This window comes from Octopus bimaculoides, chromosome 2 (assembly GCF_001194135.2).
Source record: "Octopus bimaculoides isolate UCB-OBI-ISO-001 chromosome 2, ASM119413v2, whole genome shotgun sequence".
NCBI classification, from domain to species: domain Eukaryota; kingdom Metazoa; phylum Mollusca; class Cephalopoda; order Octopoda; family Octopodidae; genus Octopus; species Octopus bimaculoides.
Genome location: NC_068982.1, coordinates 36505692 through 36521680, shown reverse-complemented (window position 1 = coordinate 36521680; position 15989 = coordinate 36505692).

Below are 15989 nucleotides of genomic sequence, written 5' to 3'. Positions count from 1 at the left end.
ACACACACACACACACACACACACACACACACACACACACACACACACACACACATATCCAAATTGAGGGATGGGAACAGATAAAATCCAGGCTACATGTTTCCAAGCTAACAGATCCTCTGATGTAGTAATTACTCAACAAGGAGTACTCAGCTACTCATCAGTTATATGAAGGTTACATTCTTGCTTGGAAATCCCTACCCCTCATTGAGTAATTATTACATCAGAGGATCTGCTAGGTAGGAAACATGTGTAGCCTGGATTTTACCTGTTCCACTCACTCAATTTAGATTTTTATTCACATTCATTGCAACTCCAGTTACTGATCATGAGCTATAGATAAATTTTTTCATCGTAACAAACTTCAGTATGGGAAAAGCCTACAACCTTCAATGTTGATAAATTATTACCTACCATGGACTGCTTGAAGCTTACAAGCCTCCTACACTTAGATCCTTGGATCTTACAATTACATATCAATATATACATACATACGTGTGTGTGTGTGTGTGTGTGTGTGTGTGTGTACTTATTCATCTATTCATTTAACTATTCATAAATTACAATAGCTACAAGATTTGCTCAAAAAATAACATGTATATTCAAATATTTTGTAAGTGCATTAGTGATATAAATGAAGTGAGACTGTTTCAAATCACATTTGAAACTTTGATGTACCTGTAGCTCACTGAAAAGTATATTCAATGTAATGTCAGAATTACCAGTAATCAGCAGCTTCTCAGTTGTTATTTTAAATAACCAGTGATGACAATATGATTGGCATACATCGCTAGTCTTAATGGCATCAGTAGTAGATTGATTTCTATGTGAATGGTTCCATAATCTTATGCATTTATTTCTCAATTTCTTGAACGTTCTACCTCAAAAATTTTCAAATTTTTTTCTTTACCTGCTGGTAATAATAACTTGTCATTTCTATTGTACATATAGGATACTATTGTCCTAGACATACTGAAGATAGAGAGTGGGAACGTGGCTGGAACATATCTGATAATTGATATGCTCAATGAGTGCTGACTTGGGACTAAACAACAACACTCATTGTTATTGCTGATATTCTGTTCTACTCAAGGCACAAGGCCCAAAACTTTGGGGGAGGGCGCTAGTTGATTAGATCAACCCTAGTACGCAACTGGCATTTAATTTATCGACCCCTGAAAGGATGAAAGACAATGTTGACGTTGGCAGAATTTGAACTCAGAACATAAAGACAAATGAAATACCACTAAGCATTTTGCCCAGCGTGCTAACATTTCTGCCAGCTCACCACTACCTCCACTACTTTGACTGTCACTGCTGCTGCAGCCACTACCACAGCCATCACCTTCATCACCATTATTATTATTACCATTGCCCTTAGCCATCTTATAATATCAGTTCTACATTTATTTTTCAACACATGAATTTGGACTCTGGGCAGTATTTCAGTTTTCCTCCTTACATTCTGACTTTTATTACTCATAAGAGAAGCACCTTATGCTGCCTCTGTTGGTGCATTTAATACTTTCCAGCCATACTGAGATCAGGTTATTGTTGCTAAAATGATTGTTTATCTAACCAATGTCCAAATAAATTGAAACGGAAATTAATTTAATTGTTAGAAACAACGTTAATGGAGAGGATTTAATACAAAAGTAAGAATTTAATACTGAATCAGATAAATGTTTACATTACAGGGTTCTTTTGTTTGGCCTTTCTCTTTAATGGTTTGATTCTCATTTTATATTTACTCCATGATAAGTTCTTAGCAATGCCAGTACCAACCAAGTTGTATTACAGAATTTAAGCTCAATGATGCATTCTGACAAGGAATGTGCACATTTGTAATTTTGCATTATACGTAATAGAATTTGCTTCTGTGATGAATATCTACTGTAAAGTTGAGGTTTGTATATAATTATTGTTTGAAAATACATACAACATAAACAGCTTCTCCTATCTTGACTAGACAACGAATGCCAGAATGTATGGCTCAGTTACAAATTAAACTAACAGTCAGCTAAAATTAACTTTCAGCTTTTAGTTAAAAGATCATATTTGAATTTCTGCTATTCTTTTCTCTTTTGATGAATCATTTTCATCCAAAAATTAACTATATAAAATGATATATATATATGAAAAACATCTTAACCAGATTATATGAATACATATATGAATATATATATATATATATATTAGTGACTTTTGCAAGACCCACTTAAAACTTTTTCTTATAAACCTTAGTTTTTTGTTTTTTGTGGATTAGATCATCATGATTATTAAATATTATTATTATTATTATTATTATTATTATTATTATTATTATTATTATTATTTTTATTATTATTATTGCGGACTTATGGAGTTATGTCGAACAGCTGCTGTCATATCTGTTAGTTGAGTCCATTGCATTAATTACCCCACTGTCCTCATTTAACTGGAGAGGGAAGGCAGTTTTCCACTGTGTAGTAGCTGATAAAAGAAGTCATATGGTGAACAATACTGAAAGGTTGGAGAACACACTTTCTTCAAGCAAGTTTATTGAAAGGTGGATGAAAGTAGCAAAAATAGCAAGAGTAGATGGAACTGGTCTGAAAATACACTTGTAGGAGAATGACAGTTGGAGAGAATGCTTATACTCTTTGTATTCATAGTGATCTTGAATCTGTAACGGTCTTCAATTGGTTCTAGATGTCATTATTATCGTCTTTCATTCAAACTAATGTAGCTTCATGCAGAACTATTCTATGTACACCACAAAAAAAATCTTAGAAAACTCATCCTTGACATCACCAACCCATCCATTTCTTTATCCATCTCACAATATTTACCCAAATATTGGTTTCAAATTTTGCCACAAGGCCAGCAATTTCAGGGGAGGGGCTAAGTTGATTACATTGACACTAGTGTTCAACTTGTACTTTATTATATTGATCCTGAGAGGATGAAATGCAAAGTCGACCTCAGCAGAATTTGAATTCATAACATAGAGATGGACGAAATGCTGCTAAACATTTTCCTGTTCACTAACAGTTCTGCCAGCTCACCATTTTGTACTTCCTCAAATATTGACATGAAGTAAATGCTTATATCTTTTCAGTAAAGCAGTTTGTATAACTTTATACCAGAGTAACTCTTTCCATCGTCATTGAATTAACATGAGAGCAATCATGGGAGCATCAATATTATTGGCTCAACTAAATAACAGACCAAACAAACATATTATATGAATATAGTTATGTATTCTGTTAATTCACAAGAAATTTTTCAAACAGATTCAGCATAGTTTAACTATCTTCTTGTGCAGAAGAACAATGTACTGGCAGAATCATTAAAGGTATGAACAAAACATGTTGTTACAGTCCTTAAATATTCTAAGTTCGAATTCCATTAGCATCAACTTCTTTGTCTTTTCAAGGCCTTTAAGATCAGTAATTAGATATTGGTTTCAAGTTTGGCACAAGGCCAGCAATTTTGGTGGAGTGGTGTAAGTTGATTACATCAACCCCAGTATTCAACTGGTACTTGTTTTATTAACCCCGGAAGGATGAAAAGCAAAATTGACCTTGACAGAATTTGAACTCAGAACATAGAGACAAATAAAATGCTGCTAAGCATTTTGCCCAGCATGTTAATGATTCTGCCAGCTTGCCACCTTTCACTAATCAAATATTGATATCAGTTCAGTTGACTATACACTTTCCCAAAATTTGAGGTCTTGTGCCTATATTAGAAATCAATATTATAAGGAAATTATAAAGTGGTGAGAGTAGTTCATTAGCACAATTGAGAGAGCACGGAACAAAACACCTTGTGGTTTTGATAATGTTTCTTTACATTGAGAATTCAAATACCATTGGGATCAACTTTGGCTTTCATGCTTTGGAATCAATAACATAAAGTATCAGTGTCAAGTACTGGGGTCAATTTTTTCAACTATACTCTTGCCTATAATTTGTGACCCTGTACAAATGTCAGAAATGAATATTAAGTAGTATAAGCAATTTCATTTTTTCAGTGTTAGTTAACTCAGAAGCAAAGATGAGTACTTCAGTTCAATGGTCTTTTTTTTTTTTTTTTTACTTTTCACACTACTTATGTTTAGACTTAAATCAAATTTAAAACAAAAAAGAGAAACCTCACTAGAATTCCAATCAATCAAAAATTTCAGTTTTTGTATTGAATTTATGATTCAAGTTTAAATTTATTTCCATTTTCAAAAATTTTTCTATTTAATTATATATTTTTATTTTTGGTTTATGAAATCATCTCAGCTTTATCAATTTGAAATTCCAAACCAAAAAAAAAAATTCCATTTCTCCAGAAAACTCAATTTTTAACACAAAATAACTGTTAAAAGTACTATCTCAATGGTTTATATAAGAAAATCTTCGGTCTTTTACTGACACGCTCTCTATCTTTACGAAATATTGAACCAACCACAAAAAAAAAAAATATTATGATCACTGAATGCTAGAAACATAAACTATATAGGATACAAATCTAGTTACCTAAAGTGTTGCAACTAGGGAAATAATCAAGTTAATGAAACAACTACAAATGATTACTAAACCTGATAGGGTTTAGTTTTTCAAATCAAATCCTACCGTTTTGAACAAGGAGAGACACAATAGATGTTATAATCCTTGATATACAATGCCCAAGAGATTGTTGTTCAGTCCTTTTGGATATTGTGAGAATTTATAACTGGAAAGCCTTTGAAAGTCTACTTAATCAGAGTTGATCTGCAGGTAAACATCATAGAGGAGGGATCAAAGCATGGAGAAACAAATGTGAATATAAGTGCTGAAAAGAAGACATGATACAACAGTGAAAGTAGAAAATATTCTCAAGATAATGCCTTATGAGTTGCAATTTGTTTTAGTGATGACTATTATTGGTTAGCTAAGTATGAAAGTGATAATTTAGAAGAAATATATCTATGTGAAAAAGCTGATATTGATGTTAGGTAAAAACTGAAATTTTGTTGTTGGGATTAGTGAACTACCAATACATCATAACAACAAATATTCTACATTGAAATATATAAAATGTATTTTACAGCAAAATAACTAAAATCAAACAAAAGCCATGTGAGCAATTTTTAATTAAAGTTTTGAGGCAATTACAATTATCACTTGATAATTTTAATTACTTCTTTCTTGAAATATGCAAGTATGTATGTTTATGTGCCTGTATAAACATTTCTGTGTGTGTGTGTGTGTGTGTGTGTGTGTGTGTGTGTGTGTGTGTGTGTGTGTGTGTGTGTGTGTGGAGTGTGTGTATGTGAGTCTTTGTATGTATGAATAGCAAGGAATTTGATCGAATATTTTGTCAAAGCTATCAACGACATTTGAATAATAAAATATGTATACCAGTATGTGTATGTTAAGACACTTTCCTACTTACACATATACAGGCATATACACATGCATATGCACACACATAGCACATACATACACACACATACACACACACACACACACACACACACACACACATCTTTATGTATAAATGTGAGTTTTCTGTGTGTATGTCCACTTTGTGATTAGAAACTACAAAACAACACCCACAACACTGTTTATTATTTGCCAGTGCACTGAGAAGTTCATATATTCTGAGAAATAGCTGCCAGATCTCCTTTAAACCACACCCTACCGTCTGTCAAGAAAGGAAATGAAGAGTAATCTAAAGTTGAAATAAAGTAATATTGGGAAGATGTAGAAACAAAGAAAGCTAGAAATGGATGATGGTGCCAGTAAAAGAAAGATTAAAATTTTTATTAGGGTGATATTAGCGTTTTCTTCCTCCTAACATCTCTCTTTAATATCTCTCTCTCTCTCTCTCTCTCTCTCTCTCTCTCTCTCTCTCTCTCTCTTTCTTTCTGGAAAAGTAGAAGAAATATAGAGAGTGAGAGATACACACGAAGAAAGAAATCTTGATAGAGGGAGAGAAAGAAGAGAGTAACAGTGATGAAAGTGGTGGTACAGTTGTATGACATTAAACTCTGTTTTTTTCTGCCTTTAATCTTTCTTTCTTTGGATAACTGCAAGTGGAATAGAGACCGAAAAGAAAGCATACATACAAAGAAAGAGACATAGAGTGATGGAAATAGAGAGAGAGGGGGCATGAGAGTTTTTGACGACTTATTGACAAAAACTTCTTGTTTCAAAACCTTCTTGAGTGTGTTGTAAATCAAAATTTACTAGTTCGAATAATGCTGGATATATTGATTACAAATTTTGGGGGGTGGGGCATGTCAATTACATCGACCCCAGCGTTCAACTGCCTCTTATTTCATTAACCCTGAAAAGATGAAAGGCAAAGTCGACCTCAGTGGAATTTGAATCAGAACTCAGAACTGTTAAGCATTTTGCCAGGCATGCTAATGATTGTCAACTCACCACCTTAATAATGTTGAATATTTTAGACAATGTAACATGTCCTGATATAAAAAAAAAGGGGTGAGGAGTGGTCACAGTTAGAAGGCCTTTTAACTGTAGTTTACTTGATAAAGACTAGTTGGGGACTGAATGACAATAATAATATCAACAACAATGAAACCAGTATTAAACAAAAGGCCCATTCAGTGTCATTCATTTCCAGTACTCCTTATAACTATGTTTGGGCTATTCATTGTTTGATAGACTGGAGCAGATGTACACCATAGCATAGCAAAAATACCCAACATTATCTAACAGCAAGCAAGCTCTTCTCCAGTAAAGATAATGCAAGACTTCACACCACTTGGACAACCTGGAATAAATTTCAGAAACTTGAGGGAATCAGACTGATGCCACACCCAGCATATAATCCAGACCTAGTTCCCTCAGGTTGTTGTTCCAATCCATGGCTCACTTCCTACACTTATGCTGCTCCATCAGCCAAAAGGAGGTGGAAGCTTCAGTGAAGTTCTTCACCTAGAAGGACATGAACAGGTCTCAGCATGGGCTCTAAGAACTGATAGAAAGGTGGCTACAAACGGTGCAACACAATGACCTCTACTTTGAATGCAAAGCTATTTTTATTGTAACTTGATGAATAAAGCAAAGATATAAAATATTGCAAAACATTTGACTTGACACAATAATTGTCCGAGGAGGTTTTATAAGTCAGAAAAATGTACAATAGAGCATGTGTTATTTATATATAGTGTATTACAAAATTAGCTCCATAAACAGCCAAAATTATCAGATAGTTTCTTAAATAATTAACCTTTCCCACAATGGACATGACCAAATGAAAATGTAAAGCTTGGGATCTTTTGCTCTGGAGGTTCAAATGGAAAAGTCGTAGCATCTTTGGTTGTAGAGAAATTACCCCTAAAATAACTCAAAATACACGCCCCTCTAAAAATAGAAAAAAAATGCAGGGCAATATGTTAAGTTTGTTCGAGACCCACCTTTACAGATTTCCTTGCTTTTTTTTTTGCTGTAACTAAAAACTCTGTGATTAGTCAGTTGGATGTTTTCTTTTGAAAAATCCAGAACAAGAGAGCTCAAGCTATACATTTCTGACTGATGTTTAATGAGTATTTAATTATTCTTTCATTATAAGGAAGATTAATTATTTACAAAACCAGCAGGTAACATTAGCTGTTTACGGAGTTAATTTTTTGAAACTGTATACACAATGTATGTGGTGGGGTGCATATGTGTCCGCACGTGTGTGTGTGTGCTTGTGCGTGCACAAGCATGTGTGTGTGTGCATGTGTGTGTATGTGTGTGTGTACTTGTGTGTATGTGTGTGCAAGCATGTATGTGTGTTTGTGTGCAAGCATGTATGTGAATGTGTGTATGTGTGTGTGCATGTGTGCATGTGTGTGTGTGTGCATGTGTGTGTGTGTGTGTGTGTGTGTGTGTGTGTGTGTGTGTGTGTGTGTGTGTGTGTGTGTGTGTGTTAGCAGAACACTCAGCAGTGTCCAGATTGCAAAATAGCTATTAATTGTATTAATTGTTTGTAATGAAGACATATTCAGCTTAATAGAATACTACTATAATTCCTTTGAAAAGTTAACTTTCACATAAAAAATTAGATTATAAACTGGTAACTTTATAGCAGCCCAGTATCTAATACCCTGTGTTAAAGTTACACACTCTGTGTTACTAATATACTTCATAATTTAATAATGTAAATGACATATACGTAATTTAAACCAATTGAGCAGGAATACAAGATTAAGTAAATGTGAAAATATTTACTTCAGTTTTTTATTCTTGATGTTCTTTAATTCTTAAGAGAATGAGGAAAATGATTAGACACAAAAGTGTCTGGAAATAAGCAACACATGAGAGAGCATCTCTCATAGTCTTCAGTGCTTAAAAGCACAAAAATTTCAGTGGCAGACAAAAATTTCCAGCACCAATGATGGAACTGCTAGATCACATGATATCTGCATGTTTGTGCTTCATCAGCAGTAGGAATCTACTATCACCATTGTCACCATATGCTGGCCAAACTTATATTTGGCCAAAAGTAGTGACAAATTAGGTACTGGTGTTGCAAATAGTAAGCAGTCTTGGTAAACATTAGATATTAGTGATGGAAGCGGTATTAGTACTGAACAGCAATCCTTATGTCATATTTAACATGAATGTATTGTAAGAATGCTATAATACAGTGGTATTCATCTCGAGAGAGCATTTCGTATAATGTTTAGTGTTTAAAAGCACTGGAATATCAGCAGCAGATGAAAACGTCTATAAAGAATGTTCTTTCAAGATGAATATCGCAGTATTACAGTGTTCTTACAATACATTCACATTAAATGGGACCTAAAGATTGCTATTTACTAAATAGTTATTTCAAAGAATAGGAATTTTCTTCGGTTATTTTAGCTAATTGAGGCACAAATTTTTCAGCAGTTTTCTAACTGCTTGATTCACTTTTGATATGTAATTTTATACACAGGAAACTTTCATCAAAAAAATTATTCCTTATTGTCTGAAGTTATTCCTTACAGTCTGGAAACGCAAATTGTAGTTGATAAGATGGCTTGATTGATAATGCTGATTTGATTAAAAATTCTTACTATTTTTTGTCACATCACAAAGATCTCAGTAGGTAAGCCTTTGGTATTTATTTTCTATCCAAAATAACAGCTTTTCCATTGTTTCTATAATTCATAATGCTACTATGTACATATAATGTGTATTTTGAACCTATTGAAGATCTTGAAATAAATTTTGTAAACTCTAATTTTCTTATTCATTTCTTTTAATTGTTCTTACAGCTGTTTCATTTATACTAAACTATTTCAGAGTTTCTGGTGAAACTTTTCTATTCCAAACTTGATTAATATTACAATTTTCATTTCTTGAGACGTAAACTTTCTTGTCAATTTTTTGGGCTAGACATTCAAACCTCTTTTATTCAATCACAAAAAATATTTCACAAAATATAAAAATATAAATCTAACTGAAGTACTAATTTAACATGTTAGTCTAACTCACTATTGCTGAAATGAACTGAGTTAAATAAAAGAATAAGAAAAACCAAAACAGAACTGATGAAATGATGAAAAGTCATTTCTAAATGATATGTGCAACAAGAAAAACTGAACAAAGCCAAAGCAGTGCCATTTTAGCTTGTGATCTACATGGCCATTTACACTTTTGCATGCATTCTAACCCTAACCTTAATCAGATCATGTACTGCAGAACACTGCATACTAAAGCAGCACCACCAAAACTATACTAACAGGAAACCATTCAGACTGAGTACGACTTAAACCAAGAAACAACTATGTATACATATGTGTGTGTGTGTTAGAAATCCTATACTTTGGTGGGCAGGAAGAAGTTGAAAGGAGTCTCCTAATGGACCATTTAACTGTTGACTGGTCCTCAGAGATGTACTCAGTTTCCTTCCTCACTTAAGAGTATAGAATTTTTAGCTTCTATATAAAGACATCAGAACTTATTTTACCACTGATACCTTAATTTGCATATTTATCCTTTTGACCTCTCAAAATTAATTAAGCAATATATATTTTATTCACACAAATCAGACAGATTGAAATAAATTTAAATCTTAAACACTTGACTTACAGTGAACATTTGATTTACAGATACAATCCATCCAGTGTCCTTATCTGCTGTTTCTGTCTACTCAATTTCACTTGAAGGGCTAGAAGTGATCAGAGTGGAGGTGTGGTTAGGGTGTTGAAATCATGATCATAAGATTGTGGTTTTGATTCCTGGACTGGGCAATACATTGTGTTCTTGGGCAAAACACTTCATTTCACGTCACTCCAGTCCACCCAGCTGGTAAAAGTGAGGAGTCTTGTGATGGACTGCCATCCCATCAAGGGGGTATATATATGCTACAGAAACTGGGAAACCATCCTTATGAGTCTATATGACTCAGGAAGGCAATTTATCCTTTTTTTCTTTTTTTTTTTCTTTTTTAAGTAATCAGAGGCTGCTCAAGATGTTGTATGGTGTAATTGAAACTAAGACCTCATGATTGTGAAGCAAACCATTCAACTATGCTGGAGTAAACATTAACTTCACTGACTTGTTTTCTAGGTGAAATAAATGTTATCACATATATATATATTTCTCCTCTTTTCCTGTAACCTCACATGAGTTGAAATGTAATAGAAATTCAATATTTTGTCAGTAGCAAAGTCAATAAGCACACAAAAGGTATTATGACATTTCTGGCAGACTGGTGATACTTTAACACATCTTTTATAAGCGTATAGACAAAGAATATATAGAGTGGACAGCTTAAATGGATTATTCTAAATAGTACTAGTAGTAGCTGTATTTGGAATAGGGTGGGGTAGAAGACCAGCCAGTGCCAATGGTAAGAGCTGACAACATTCATTCAACACAGAAACCAACTAAGGCTAGTTAATCTTTACTCCTGTATATTAATCAAAATATACACATAATACAATGAATAAAACAAAGGAGAAACAATATTTATTTGATGGGTCAGTTTTGCTTGAATTGGAAATGGGACTGAAGTGGTAAAAACACATGAAGCTAGAGGATAAAAATCAAATAAATAGATAAATAATAAATCAATTAATAGAAATTTCAAATGAATTAGTTAAGTCTAATTTGAAATATCTTGCACTCATGAATTTATGATTATTCATTATGAGATTTTATTTATTTTCAAGTAATACTTATGCCAGAGGAGGAGATTCAGCACTGTGGCATATCTTGTGACAACAAGCACCATACACCATTACCACTCCATCACTCCATTTTCTAACATACACATCACTCTATCCACCAGTATACACATTACTCTGTTCCCTAATATACACATCATTCCGTCCACTAGCATACACTTAACTCCATTCTTTAATATACACATTATTCCATGCACTAGTATACATATAACTCCATTCTCTACAATACATATCACTCTATTCTCTAATATACACATCATTCTGTTCTCTTATATACACCTCACTCTATTCTCTACTATACACAACACTCCATCTGAGTATATATATAACTCCATTCTTTAATACACATCACATCCTTCTCTACAATACAATCCTTCTTTATTCTCTAATATTACACCATGATGAGTAAATGTATATATTTCAAGTTAAACTTGGAGTATTGGGCAAGAGGGAGACTCAGAAAAATGTGAGATGAAGTAGTAAAGTTCAACCTCAGGTTGAGCCTCAAGGAGGAGTTGACAAAGGACCAAAATGAATGATGATTCATTGTGCTCAAGAAGACCTGGCCATCTAAGTAAAAATGAGATCCAAAAAGCATATTGTCAATATCTATGCTCTCCACTGTACCCAGTCTGTACATGTTGAGCCTTCCCAGCTATTCATCCTTGTAACACCCACCCTGCTACACCCCTTTTACTGTGGTATTATTGCTCAGCTGCTGTAATAATATGAAAGCAGAACTGCACGTATTCCTTCCTCCATTTTATGCAATCTATAATCCCTCTTCTTGAACCCAGTCCCCTTGCCACCCATCTTGCTCTTCCAAAATCATCCTTTACCACCGAACACCCATTCAATCTGAATTCTGTAGTCCAAGGCTGACCAAAGTCTTCGTGAGTGGATTTGGTTGACAGAAATTGAAAGAAGCATGCCTGCATGTATGTATATATGTATGTATATCTATAGATACGTATGTGTATGTGTGCATACATATGTATAAGTATGCATGTGTCTGTACATTTTCACTTCTCCAAAAGTGAATGAGTTACAAGCAGTGTTGTTGTTGTCATTTTGTAGCCAATAAATTGCCTACTTTATACCTTTGGAAGCATATGGAAATATGAGATTTTTAACTTGCAAAACAGGCAAGGGTTAACAAGTGAGGGCATCTAGCTACAAACAATGCCTCAATAATATATTCATATAACCCATGCTAGCATGGAGAATGGATGTGAAAATAAACAAACGAAGACAGATAGATAGATAGATAGATAGATAGATAGATAGATAGATAGATAGATAGATAGATAGATAGATAGATAGATAATTAGAGACAGATAATTAGATAGAGTGGTAGATAGGAAGGCAAATAGATAGAGAAGTAGACCGAAAGACAGACGGGTGGACTGACAGACAGACAAACAGATAGATAGGTAGACAGACAGACAGACAGACAGACAGACAGACAGACAGACAGACAGACAGATAGATAGATAGATAAATAGATAGATAAATAGATAGATAGATAGATAGATAGATAGATAGCAACAGATAATTAGAGACAGTGATAGGTAGGAAGGTAAACAGACAAACAGACAAACAGAAAAACAGCTAGATATATATATATATATATATATAGATAGATAGATAGATAGATAGATAGATAGATAGATAGATAGATAGATAGATTGATAGATTGTTTTTTTTTCAGTTTGTGTGTGTGTTCTTGTAGAAAAACATGGGAGCTTAATGTATGCATGCAGTAGAAATGGTAGCATTGAAATTGGGAAGTAGTCATTTACATCATTCTTGAAATTCTTTATAAAGAATTTTTTAATAGAGTATCAGAATGAAACAAGTTCAAATATTTTTTTTGTTTAAAATGATTGTAGGAGGAGAAATATGTGTAATATTTGTCTAGGCAGTGTTTACAGTTTCTTATTGGATTTCTAATTGATATTACATCACTCATTTTTGTTATATATCTGCAAACTCTATGGAATCGATTGTCATGAATCAATATCCAAGTTTCTAAATGTAAAGAAAATAATTTTGTTTCTAGCTGCAGCAGTAGCAGTTGCAATGTGTGTTAACAACTGTTTCTCAATTTCATAATGATTATTAGGCTGAGAGGTCTTTGACATGCAGGTGCCCATACCATGTGATACGCACTCATGCCGGTGCTATATAAAATGCACTTGTGCCAGTGCCACGTAAAAGAACTTCGTGCCAGTGCCACATTACTCGTGCTGATGCCACATGAAAAGCACTTGTGCCAGTCCCCTAGTAAAAAGTACTTGTACTAGTGTCATGAAAGAGCACCCATGCTGGTAGTACATAAAAAGCACCCAGCACACTGTAAAGTGGTTGGCATTAGGAAGGGCATCTGGTCATAGAAACCATGCTAAAACAGACAATTAGAGCCTGGACAGCTCTCCGGTTCTCCAGCTCCTGTCAAACTGTCTAATGATGATGATGATGAAGATGATGATGATGATGATGATGATGATGATGATGATGATGATGATGATGATATGCATGTGAGTGTGTGTGCATTTATGTGTAGGAAAGAGAGAGCGAGAGAGGGAGTGAGAGGGAAGGAAAGAGTATGTGTGTGTGTTAGAGAGAGAGAGAGAGTGTGTGTGTGTGTGTGTGTCAGATGATTAAGAAGTTCATTTCACTACCATGAAGTCTCACTGTGTAACATCTTGGGCAAATGTCATTTTCAATAGCCTTGGAGGATGTTGTACATCATCCTTTTGCTGCTTGTTGTTTTATGTGTGTTCATGATAATTATCATGATAGATTATAATTTATTATTAATTTAGCAGACATCAGCATGGATTACCGAATAATTTGCTTGCTGAATTCTATAAACAACAATCGCTATTCTTGTTAGATACAGTGATCTGGGATGTAGCTTTGACTGAAGAGACACAATCAGGTTGAGACATAAGTATCTTAAAGTCCTCCTATATCAATGAATCAAAGAAGTAATTGTGCTAACAACACACAGCATCAGAAAGGAGGTCTTCTCTGAAAGTAAAATACAACAATGATTAACATATGCATAGTCAAATCGTGGGAAGCATATTAAGAATGAATGTGTACAGGATCGTATGTATGTATGTATGTTATGTATGTATGTTATGTATGTATGTATGTATTTGTTATTTGTGCCTGTGTTTGTTGCCCTGCCATCACTTGACAACGGATATTGGTTTCTTTATGTTCCCGGCACTTAGTGGTTCAGCAAAAAGAAACCGATAGAATAAGTACTCGGCTTACAAAGAATAAATCCTGGGAGTGATTTGTTTGACTAAAGGCAGTGCTCCAGCATGGCCCTAGTCAAATGACTGAAACAAGTAAAAGAATACATGAGAGAGAGAGAGAGAGAAAGAAAGAGAGATAGAGAGAGAGAGAGAGAGAGAGAGAGAGAGAGAGAGAGCGGCATACATACATACACTCTCATACTGGACAAAAGACTTTGCAGTACATACTTAGGGTGCTTTACATTCCAAGTCCAAATCCCATGAGGTCAACTTTGTCATTGATTCTTCCTGGAGCCAAAAGAAATTGGTATCATCTGGCCATTATATTTCTCACCAAAGGCCCCAAACCCTCAGATCTGTTTGACAACGAATGCAAGAAAGTTCTCCAGAAAGGTTAACAAAGAATTTTTTTTTTTAATCTCCCCACTTTAGTTAACAAAGAACTTACTAGATCTATGAACTAAAGTGTAAAATTCATATTATTAAAAAAATTTTAAATAATAAATTGAACTGATTAGAACTACTGGTGAAGTCAATCTTTTTCTTTTTTTAAATATGTGTGTGTGTTAAATAAAAGGAAACAACAAAACCAAGACTGTAGATTTTTTAGGACATTTATAAAGAAAAAGTTAGTCTTACAACTGTTTCTGGGATATTAGGAATATCCCTTCATCAGAGACGAAGTGAAATGGTTAAATAGTGGTTTGAATGAGTAAAGCAAGCCATGAGGATAAAGACAGTATATAAAAAGGATAACTATGTTGATGATAGGAAGGATGAAAGGTGGTGAAGCTAATTTCAATGGTTTTGAGTATTTGCTAAAACTGGCTTAATATTAGTTTTGGATGGTGACTTCAGTATAGAAGATACAGAATAGATAAAAGCAGAGATGTAAAACATTTTACAACCTATAAATGCCAAAAAGAGAATAGGTTAAGATAGTGTGATATATACAATCAGACTGAATCAAGGGTGGGAGAGATTACAGTAAGGATAGATACTATTTGATAACAGTAATTGTAAAATAGTAGAGTTTAGTAGAGCATGATAAAAATGAAAAGTGAGAAGAAAAGAGAGAAGAAGAGAAAGAAAGATAAAGGATTGGACATCAGAAACATAAAATAGTGTATCACATTTGAAATTAGAGGAAAATGGGAATGTGACTACATGCTCTAAATTGAAAGCTGGAATGCTAGCTAGTGCTTGTGGCAATTAAATTTGTATGGTAGGTTAAAAGGCCCATCTCAGTATAACAAGACAAAATTGCTAGTGAAGCAAGAAAAGATGCTTGGAGTGAAATGTAAAATGAAAAGAAATTAGTTGATATAAATTGAGCAAAAAAAAAAAATGTTGACAATGACTATACAGCAGATTAATAAGATGACTGATAATCAGATTGATTGTGAAGGGAAAAATTTGTTTCACAGAGAAAAAGCAAGCTGCAAAACAAATCAATGGTATGGACAATATAAAATATCGGAAGAATGATTAAGAGGAAACTATAATAGGCGCAGAGTGATATACATGTATATATATATATATATATATATATATATATATATATATAT